General features: G+C 44.4%; 1 pseudogene; it reads left to right on the top strand.

Annotated features, from left to right (window-relative positions):
* The first annotated feature begins 405 nt into the window (after nucleotides 1–405).
* Nucleotides 406–523, top strand: LOC124709173 (annotated as a pseudogene).
* Nucleotides 524–11844: the final 11321 nt, after the last annotated feature.

The raw sequence follows: 11844 nt of genomic DNA, 5'->3' as shown, positions 1-11844 counted from the left end.
ATTCGTTACATATTGCACGGTTTTTTACTGTCGTGCAAGTATTTTCACGAAAACTAAGGTATTTGTGGTAAGTAAGTGAACAGAACTTAATTATACATGGCCATTCAAAAGAAAGAACACATTTCAGTTTTTTTTTATTACACACAGCTATAAAAGATAGTACACATTGCTCATGTCACTGAATAGCGGAAGGTTCAAATTTTATGTTCGCACAGACACTATACCTTGCACTCAACATGAGCACCATGCGTTGCTCGAGAAACACCGAAACGGTAGTCCATTTCATTCCACACACGAATCGACAAGTCCCTGTTTATTGAATCGACAGCTCCAACAATTCGATTTCTCAACTCTTGAAGAGTAGTTGCCATAGGTAGGACAAATAATTGTCTTTTACGTATCCGCGGCAACGGCCTTTCCGCAGTGAATACACCGGTTCCCGTGAGATCACCGAAGTTAAGTGCTGTCGGGCGAGGTCGGCACTTGGATGGGTGACCATCCAGGCCGCCACGCGCTGTTGCCATTTTCGGACTGCACTCAGGCTCGTGATGCCAATTGAGGAGCTACTCGACCGAAAACTAGCGGCATCGGTCAAGAAAACCACCATAACGACCAGGAGAGCGGTGTGCTGACCCTCCGCCCCGTGAGGATGACACGGCGGTCGAATGGTCCCGGTAGGCCACTCGTAGCCTGAAGACGGAGTGCTTTATGTACCCGCATAGAAAATAATTACAAAGTGTGAGGACTGGTGACATAGAATGCCAAAAGTAATGAACACGATCCTGTTGCCACATCTCCCAATTCAAGTTGTGTGATGGTGTTGCTAAGATAACGCCGCACCTCAAAGTCAATTTGTGGCAGGGCGCCGTAATGCATAAAAATGACACCATTGGAATCTTCGTCACGTTGAGGAAACAACCAGTTTTGCAGCATGTCCAGGTATAATAACATCCCTGTCACAGCTTTCTCGGCAAATAAGACAGGTCCGTAAAATTTATGAACAGAAATGGCACAAAACACATTCAGTTACGGTGAGATTCTTTCACGTTCGACTACGACGACGCCAGGATTTTGTGACCTTCAAATTCTTGCGTTATGGCGGTTTACTTAACCCGATAGATGAAACGTGGATTCGATTCGAAAAGATGAGTCAAAAATGTTCGAATGTGTGTGCTAAGGTCACCAGACCCTAAGCTTACACACTACTTAACCTAAATTATCCTAAGGACAAACACACACACCCATGTCCGAGGAAGGACTCCAACCTCTGCCAGGACCAACCGCACAGTACATGTCTGCAGCGCCTCAGACTGCTCGGCTAATCCCGTGCGGCAAAAGATGAGTCGTTCAGAGAAAGTGTCCTCTGCCATATCCCGGAAAACTCAAATGCAAAATTCGTACCTTCTGTTATAGTCGCCAAGACGCAATTGCTGCAGTAACTGTAACTTGTAAGGCTTGATAAGCTGGTATCGTTTCAGAACACGCTACACCGTCGTTCGAGAAAGTTGGAAGTTCCTGGCCTGCACGTCTCGTGGACTTCCGAGGCCTCTGTGTGAGCGCATCTAGGATACGCTCGACATTTGCATCAGACATATATGGCCATGCTATGCTCTTCCCTTTGCATATGCAACCAGCAATCAAGAATTTTGTATGCCAGTCATTTATCTGATCGTGCAGAGGCTGTTACTTGCTCAATCGACGGCGGAAGGCACGTTGCACTTGAACAATGGATTGACTTCGCGGAAATTCCGACACACAAAACAATTTCTCTTGTGATGTAGTCAGGATATTGCTACAAACAGTAACGCAGTTGTGTCAGAACTTTGAACCTTCCTCTATCCAGAGACATGTGCAATGTGTTTCCATCTTTTATAGTTTGTCTGTAATGAACATCTGAAATCTGTTCTTTCTTTTTGAATCATTCAGTATTGTTACTTAGCAATGAGCCACCGTAGATCACGGTTCTCTTGTACGTTAAAAAATACTCATATAATACCCCTGAGCCGGCCTGTGTGGCCGTGCGGTTCTAAGCGCTGCAGTCTGGAACGGAGCTGCTGCTACGGCCGCAGGTTCGAATCCTGCCTCTGGCATGGATGTGAGTGATGTCCTTAGGTTAGTTAGGTTTAAGTAGTTCTAAGTTCTGGGGGACTGATGACCACAGATGTTAAGTCCCATAGTGTTCAGAGCCAATACCCCTGAACAACCTCTGAAATGTTGTCGGTGAAATTCGGGCTCAACCTGTATAGATTGTGCAACGTCCCCGTTTTCAGTGCCTCGCAGCTACGGCGGCGTCTGAGGAAGTCACGCTTGCGGTCGCCGCCAGAATCCAGTCCACGCTTTCTTGGCGATGCGCGGCGCGCGAGACAAATTACACGACGCACCGCGCCGCATATTTAATTGGAATTGTCTATTGGCCGACTCGGATTAATTATCTGCCTCGCCGTACTATCTAATCGTTCCAAATGAGTGTCGCCTGCCTAGCTCTGACACGCGAGACAGGGTTAAAACTCCTCGCTACTGCAATCTAAAAACTTTTACGAAGATTTAAAGAACCGACCACTGAACCGGAATATGTACAGCGCCATCTGGAGCCTAGCAACTTCGTTCAGATAGTGTCCACGACAACGAAACAGGAACACAGTTTAACGCCAATACGTCAAATGACAATGTCACTCACTCAAATCTCCATGGAAACAAATGGAATGTATTTCCTTGTTTAAACTTGGTCAAATCCAGTTCATTCAGTGAATGTAATCTCCATCTAGCCAATGGCTCCACACTCTGATAAGATGACACTTTTTATCGTGCACTGAAAGGCAACAGCCACCTATAAAACTGGAAAAGGACTGGACAGAATTCTGTATTTGAAAGGTAACTTTGTTGATCACGAAGAATCACCATGTCCCGATTACAGTTAAACAATTTAAAACACTCCGGCCTACAGGAGACACAACTTGACACATAGCTCCAAAAATTCTCCACGAAATTATTTATTAGTCAGAGCACAGCGTAGAAATTTTCTCCCTCTATTAGGGTTTTAGTAAATCTCCAATCCAAAACACTGGCCACCATGGAAAGTCAGAAAGCTTTAAGCCAGCCTTGTAGGTTCTGACCTCAACCGATTTAGGAGGATTTGTCGCCTCCATACTGGAGAAAACCGACTTCCACCGACTACCAGAAACTAGAGCTAATATCCACAGTTGCGAACAGAATGTGATACACCATTCATACTACCGAAGAACTCGTATGACCTGAGCAGTAAGGGATCTTCAACGCTTCCTTGGAGTATGCCCGAAGCTTCTTACACAGCTGACGCCTGTGTTGAGAACGATGTAGCCTCCAAAGGTGAATTTCTCGGGATACGCATGATTTATGGAATGTTTGGAGTAAGTGGCACCCATTGTATTTTTTATAGTTCATGAACTATATACGTACATAATATGGCCAAAATATCCGTTGGAGACTTGTCCATTATATACGTCTTCTGAGTTTGCCTTGCCGTTTTTGTTTTTATAATTAAAAGTGCCTTAAATATGGCAAAGTGAGATAAATATTGTACAAACGTGGATATCAGGCTACACCAAAGACCAATGTCTTAACACAACCTTCATTTCGAAATCGTATGCCTTGGCTTCGCCCACTCACAACCACCTTACCAACCATCAACTCACCTTAGACCTCAGGCTACACTAAAGATGACTCTGTCACCACGGCCAAGATTTGAAGTGGTCAGGGGATGGAGAGGGACGTAGCCACTCTTATACTTTCATCTAAACATTTAACACATCTCTGGCGATTTATTTCCGTTGAGTACGAATGAATCTGGGCTTGCACGAGATATGGAGAGATTATATAGGCGGTAAAAGTTATGTAGTGTGTCATTCTAACAGTTTCTTTATTTATGTGCTACACACATACACAATATGCACCAAAATACTCGTTGGACACTTGTCTGTTGTAGAACATTACTGGAGTTACAGGGTTTCTCAAAAGGTGCAGTACAGCTTCAGTGTATTATAGCACGCAAACTGATTAAGATATTCACACCATGTCTGGCTTACGTGACAGATAAACTCACAAAGTTTTGTTTTTGTGTGTTGCAGTTTGTTGTGAATGTAGTACAATGACACCGGTTCAAGAAGAGGCTCCGAGTGAGGAATGGTTTATGTAGACCAAATCGGACACAAAAGTTCAAACTTCCAAACACTGTACAGGGAGCAATCACTCACGCGGACGTTTTGGAATTCTATGCTGTCAGAAAGCATAAGAGATTTTCTGGACGAGGTGTTCCCAGATCGCTGGATTGGCAGGGGTTGTCCAATTCCCTGGCCTCCTAAATCACTTGACATTACACCGATGGACTTCTTTTTACGTGTGTTTGCCAAGGACGGAGTCTACCAAACACCTGTTAACTACATAAATGGTTTAAAACACGAAATCGTCGCTGCTATTGTCACAGTTGATGCGGATATGTTTTCCTGAGTGTCGATAGAGCTTGAATACAGACTGGATGTTGTGCGTGCCACCAAACATGCACATTTTGAAACTGACTGAGTAGCACATAAGGTTTGTGAGATATTAGAGCCGGCCGGTGTGGCCCAGCGGTTTTAGGCACTTCAGTCTGGAACCGCGCGACCGCTACGGTCACAGGTTCGAATCCTGCCTCAGGCATGGATGTGTGTGATGTCCTTAGGTTAGTTAGGTTTAAGTAGTTCGAAGTTCTAGGGGACTGATGACCTCAGATGTTTAGTCCCATAGTGCTCAGAGCCATTTGAACCATTTATTGAGATATTAGATAAGTCTAACATAGTGTGACTATCTTAATTATTTTGGATGCAATAACACATTAAATTTGTACCGAACCTTTTGAGACACCCTGTACCTCGCAGTTTTAATTTTCTTAACGAAAAGTGCGCGAATGTAGCCATCAGGCTACATTAGAGATAAATGAGATACCACAACGTTTATTTCACATTCACATTCGTGTCCTGCATTTCACACCCGAACTGTCACCTTCCAACCTAGCCTAGAGCTCGGGATACGCCAGAGGGAAGTCTGTCATTACAACCAAAATTTCATGTTATATTATAAACAAATAAGCCCTCGGTCACAAATATTAAGCCAAAATTGACCAGGTTTCGACGCTACTATGAGCGTCGTCTTCAGAATTAAACTAACTGTTCTAAAACATATTAGATATATATTACATTAATAAAATTAAAGTTTGTACTGACTGGAAAGAGGTGCAGTACTTACAAGTCACATTTTAAAAAATCTAAGCCGGAAAGGCGACGTCATGAATAGTTGTCAGTAAGATGGCGAGCCGCTAAGGGCTGCTCGTACTTGCAACTCTTGTTTACTCAAGTACGAGCAGCCCATAGCGGCTCGCCATATTATTGACAACTATTCATCACGTCGCCTTTCCGGCTTAGATTTTTTAAAATATGACTTGTAAGTACTGCATCTCTTTCCAGTCAGTACAAACATTAATTTTAGTAATGTATTATATACCGAATATGTTTTGAACAGTTAGATTAATTCTGAAGACGACGCTCATAGTGGCGTCGAAACCTGGTCAATTTTGGCTTAATATTTGTGACCGAGGGCTTATTTGTTTCTAATATAATTCTGACACGGTCGCTGAACCTCAGCAGCTATGTTCAAAGATTTACAAAATTTCATGGTTGGTTGGGGACGGGGAGGGGGGGGTGGGAGAGGGAGGGACGAGAGCTCACACACTCAAGCCCGCCATTTAACAGTTTCCTGGGATACGACCGAAGCTATTTACACAGATTACGATTTGAGACCGACGGCAAGGAAGTAACGTGGATAAACGTTTTTGTTTCGGTCTCGTACGGGATACGCGGCATGTGCGCAGCTGGGGGACGCACCTGTGCAGAGCGTTCCCTGGCCCGGCGCGAGGCCTCCTGCTGCGCGCGCTCCAGCAGCTCGGACACGAACTTGGAGGCGGCGTCGACCACCTCGGGGTCGGCGTCGGCGCCGGGGGCCGCCGAGCAGCTGGCGCCGGGGTCGGGTCCGGGCAGCGAGCCCGGGCGCTGGGGGCGCGCCGCCGGCGGGGACCGCATGCCGCCGCCAGACGCCGTCTCGGCCGAGTGTGGGGCGCTGCCGCCGCCGACGCTGCTGCTACTGCGAGTTTGGCTGCCGCCGCTGGCTGGGGCGCTGTTGCTGTCCGGTAGCTCCGAACTGCGTGGTGGTCGGCGGCGCACTGGCGCGCCGAATCGCGCCGCCCGCCGCCCGCCGCCCGGCTCGCCGGGCCGGGATGAGTCACTGCGCACCTGCACTGCGCAGCCGCCGCTTCGCGCCGTACGCATCGCGGCTCCGGCGAGCTTTTTAACACTATACTGCTTCCGCTCCGTACATTGTGTAAGCAAATAACTTACAAACCATAAGACATAAATTGCATGAAGTCTAAGAACGTATGTGATAAATGTCTTTTTACAACTGCCAAGAAATGTTGAACAAAACAGTTCCTTGTTTACTGCCGGTTTCGATCATCTGCCCATCTTCAGGGATAAAATCATTCACTACAACCAACATGACAACCGTCTTTTTGTGGCGTCTAATAAAATAAGTACCATCTCGCGACACTGCTATTAATACTGAAATACATTGCAGGTCAGTAGTAAAATGAACTGATAGCAAAGAATATTCGTATACAGGTGTGTGGAACATCGCCGTCACACGAGGCTACAACAGCCGGAAAAATCGGCCGTAGCAGAACACTGTCTGAATGAGAGACACAAAATGAAATTTGAGGAAACGGTTGTAATTGCCAACATTTCTGGTTTTTGGAATAGCGTGTATAAAGAGGCGATCGAAATTAGGTTGGCTGATAATTTAATCAACAGGGACAATGGGTTTCCTCTTAGCAAAACGTGGAATCCTGTATTATCTCGCATTAAAATAGAACGTTCTTCGGTGCGGCCTTGATTGTGATATACCGTTGCCAGCAGTGTTTCACTAAGGGCGGCGCCACCTCCCTGTTTTGGAAGTCAGAAACCGTGATGGGCGGCGCATGCGCCGTGTACTGAACGGTGGCCTATATAGGACGTCGAATTGCAATCTTGCGTCAGTTCTCAGCGGGACTCATCAGCAGAAGCAGCATTCCCTGAAGATGGCGAACAGTTGGATCGCCGAAATATCGAGTCAAGTTGATTTTAGGATCCGGCAGCAAACCCGAAAAGACTTTCAATATTCGTATACTGTCATAATCAAGATCTGCCTGTTCGTGTGGTGTGTCTGTACAAACTTTGGAAACCGTACCCAATACACGTGAATGCCTTCATTTTTTTTTTTTTGTGGGTTTGGAAATTGGCTAGAAACACGAGAAAAATGTTGCGAATTCAACATACATCGCTACTGAATGACTTTACAACACGGATTCACCAGGCACTTTCGGTTACTCGGAGAACCGCGGCGAACAGCGTAGTATTCTAGTAATTTCACGTCAAAAAGGTGTGGTTATATTGGCTACAGGTCTGTATCCGTTACATGCCCTGGCTTCCTTCAAACTGATATGCTGATTAGGTACGTCTGTCTGTGTGACGTGAAGGTGCGGGATACATTTGTGAAGACCGTATCTCTTTTTTTTTCTGTCGGAGGGTGGAGGGGGGCGAGGAGGACCAGTTGTCCTCTGCTAGTCTTCGCCAGTATGCGGTTTTTCTTTTCTTTTTTTTCTTTTTTAACTAGACAGATTTGCAAGACAGCTCTTACATTACTCCTTCAGGCACTGAGAGCAGCTTTTTTAAACTACTATTTTCAGTCTTTTGTCACCAGTAACCCGGACCCTCCCGCCCCCACGATGTTTTAAAGAATTTAATCAGTCCGTATTTAAGAAGAGCTTGTTTTAACGCTTTTCAGTGTTTATGACGACATATCTCCTAAACCCTACCCCCATGAACCATGGGCCTTGCCGTTGGTGGGGAGGCTTGCGTGCCTCAGCGATACAGATGGCCGTACCGTACGTGCAACCACAACGGAGGGGTATCTGTTGAGAGGCCAGACAAACGTGTGGTTCCTGAAGAGGGGCAGCAGCCTTTTCAGTAGTTGCAGGGGCAACAGTCTGGATGATTGACTGATCTGGCCTATTAACACTAACCAAAACGGCCTTGCTGTGCTGGTACTGCGAACGGCTGAAAGCAAGGGGAAACTACAGCCGTCATTTTTCCCGAGGGCATGCAGCTTTACTGTATGGTTAAAGGATGATGGCGTCCTCTTGGGTAAAATATTCCGGAGGTAAAATAGTCCCCCATTCGGATCTCCGGGCGGGGACTACTCAAGAGGATGTCATTATCAGGAGAAAGAAAACTGGCGTTCTACGGATCGGAGCGTGAATGTCAGACCCCTTAATCGGGCAGGTAGGTTAGAAAATTTAAAAAGGATAATGAATAGGGTAGATATAGTGGGAATTAGTGAAGTTCGGTGGCAGGAGGAACAAGACTTTTGGTCAGGTGAATACAGCGTTATAAATACAAAATCAAATAGGGGTAATGCAGGAGTAGGTTTAATAATGAATAGGAAAATAGGAAGGTGGGTAAGCTACTACAAACAGCATAGTGAACGCATCATTGTGGCCAAGATAGATACGAAGCCCATGCCTACTACAGTAGTACTTGTTTATATGCCTAGTAGCTCTGCAGGTCATGTATAAATTGATGAAATGTATGATGAGATACAGGAAATTATTCAGGTAGTGAAGGGAGACGAAAATTTAATACTCATGGGTGACTGGAATTCTAGAGTAGGAAAAGGGACAGAAGAAAACATAGTAGGTGGATATGGATTGGGGGTAAGAAATGAAAGAGGAAGCCGTCTGGTAGAATTTTGCACAGAACATAACTTAATCATAGCTAACACTTGGTTCAAGAATCATAAAAGAATGTTCTATACATAGAAGAAGCCTGGAGATACTGGAAGGTCTCAGATGGATTATATAATGGTAAGACAGAGATTCCGGAACCAGGATTTAAATTGTAAGACATTTCAAGGCGCAGATGTGGACTCTGACCACAATCTATTGGTTATGAACTATAGATTAAAACTGAAAAAACTGCAAAAAAGGTGGGAATTTGACGAGATGGGACCTGGATAAACTGACTAAACCAGAGGTTGTACAGAGTTTCATGGATAAAATTCGGGAACTATTGACAAAAATGGGTGAACGAAATACAGTAGAAGGAGCATGGGTAGCTTTCAGACATGAAATAGTGAAGGTAGCAGAGGATCACGTTCGTAAAAAGACGAAGGCTAATAGAAATCCTTGGGTAACAGAAGAGATATTGAATTTGACTGATGGAAGGAGAAAATATAAAAACTCAGTAAATAAAGCAAGCAAAAAGGAATATAAAAGTCTCAAAAATGAGATCGACAGGAAGTGCAAAATGGCTATGTAGGGATGGCTAGAGGACAAACCTAAGGATGTAGAGGCGCATATCACTAGGGATAAGAGAGATACTGCCTACAGGAAAATTAAAGACAGCTTTGGAGAAAACAGAACCACTTACACGAATATCAAGAGCTCAGATGGAACCAAGTTCTAAGCAAGGGAAACCAGAAAGGTGGAAAGAGTATGTTCTTGAGGACAATATTGTGGAAATGGAAGAGAATCTTGATGAAGATGAAATAGGAGATACGATACTGCGTGAAGAGTTTGACAGAGCACTAAAAGACCTAAGTCGAAACTATGCCCCAGGAGTGGACAACATTCCATTTGAACTACCGACAGCTTTGCGAGAGCCAGAGCTAACCAAACTCGACCATCTAATGAGCAATATGTATGAGACAGGCGAAATACCCTCAGACTACAAGAAGAATATAATAATTCCAATCCCAAAGAAATCAGGTGCTGACAGATGTGAAAATTACCGGATTATCAGTTTAATAAGGCATGGCTGCAAAATACTAACACGAATTCTATCCAGACGAATGGAAAAACTGGAAGAAGCCGACCTCGGGGAAGATCAGTTTCGATTCTGTAGAAATGTTGGAACACGTGAGGCAATACTGATCCTACGACCTATCTTAGAAAATAGATTAAGGAAAGGCAAACCTCCGTTTACAGCACTTATCTACTTAGAGAAAGCTTTTGACAATGTTGACTGGAATACTCTCTTTCAAATTCTGAAGGTGGCAGGGGTAAAATACAGGGACCGAAAGGCTATTTACCATTTGTACAGAAACCAGATGGCAGTTATAAGAGTCGAGGGACATCAGTGGGAAGCAGTGGTTGGGAAGGGAATGAGACAGGGTAGTAGCCTATCCCCGATGTTATTCAATCTGTATATTGAGCAAGCGGTAAAGGAAACAAAAGAAAAATTCGTAGTAGGAATTAAAATCCATGGAGAAGAAATAAAAACTTTGAGGTTCACCGATGACATTGTAACTCTGTCAGAGACAGCAAAGGACTTGGAAGACCAGCTGAATGGAATGGACAGTGTCTTGAAAGGAGGATATAAGATGAACATCAACAAAAGCAAAACGAGGATAATGGAATGTAGTCGAATTAAGTCGAGTGATGCTGAGGGAATTAGATTAGGAAATGAGATACTTAAAGTAGTAAAGGAGTTTTGCTATTTGGTGAGCAAAATAACTGATGATGGTCGAAGTAGAGAGGATATAAAATGTAGACTGGCAATGGCAAGGAAAGCGTTTCCGAAGAAGAGGAATTTGTTAACATCGAGTATAGATTTAAGTGTCAGGAAGTCGTTTCTGAAAGTATTTGTATGGAGTGTAGCCATGTATGGAAGTGAAACATGGACGATAAATAGTTTGGACAAGAAGAGAATAGAAGCTTTCGAAATGTGGTGCTACAGAAGAATGCTGAAGATTAGATGGGTAGATCACATAACTAATGAGGAGGTATTGAATAGAATTGGGGAGAAGAGAAGTTTGTGGTACAACTTGACTAGAAGAAGAGATAGGTTGGTAGGGCATATTCTGAGGCATCAAGGGATCACCAATTTAGTATTGGAGGGCAGCGTGGAGGGTAAAAGTCGTAGAGGGAGACCAAGAGATGCATACACTAAACAGATTCAGAAGGATGTGGGTTGCAGTAGGTACTGGGAGATGAAGAATCTTGCACAGGACAGAGTAGCATGGAGAGTTGCATCAAACCAGTCTCTGGACTGAAGCCCACAACAACAACAGCAAGAAATCTTCGTATACTGTCATAATCAAGATCTGCCTGTTCGTGTGGTGGCCTCTACAAACTTTGGAAACCGTACCCAATATACGTGAATGCCTTCATTTTCACTTTTTTTTTTTGTGGGTTTGGAGATTTGCTACAAGCACATAGAACGCTACTGAATGACCTTACAATACGGATTCACCTGGCACTTTCGGTTACTCGGAGAAGGGGCGAACAGCGTAATATTTCAATGATTTCACGTAAAAAACGTGTGGTTATATTGGCTACAGATCTGTGTCCATTACATGCCCTGGCTTTCTTCAAACTGATATGCTGTTTAGGTACGTCTGTGTGTGTTACGTGAAGGTGTGAGATACATTTCCGAAGATCTTATCTCTTTTTGTCTGTCGGTGGGTGGATGGGGGGAGGGATGAGGGGCCCAGTTGTCCTCTGCTAGTCTTCGCTAGTATGCCCTTTTTTTTTTTTTACCAGTCAGCTTTGCAACACAGCTCTTACAACATTACTCCTTCAGGAAAGGGCACTGAGAGCAGTTTTTTTAATCTACCTTCTACTACAGTGAATCTTTTGTCACCAGTAACCCCACTCCCCGATGTTTTAAAGAACTGAATCAATCCGTTTTCAAGGGAAGCTCGTTTTGCGCGCGTTCCAGCATTTATGACGACTTATCTGCTAAACTA

The sequence above is a fragment of the Schistocerca piceifrons genome, chromosome 7, assembly GCF_021461385.2.
Source record: "Schistocerca piceifrons isolate TAMUIC-IGC-003096 chromosome 7, iqSchPice1.1, whole genome shotgun sequence".
NCBI lineage: Eukaryota > Metazoa > Arthropoda > Insecta > Orthoptera > Acrididae > Schistocerca > Schistocerca piceifrons.
The sequence above is the reverse complement of the archived record's forward strand: the minus strand, read 5'-3'. Positions and strand labels throughout refer to the sequence as shown.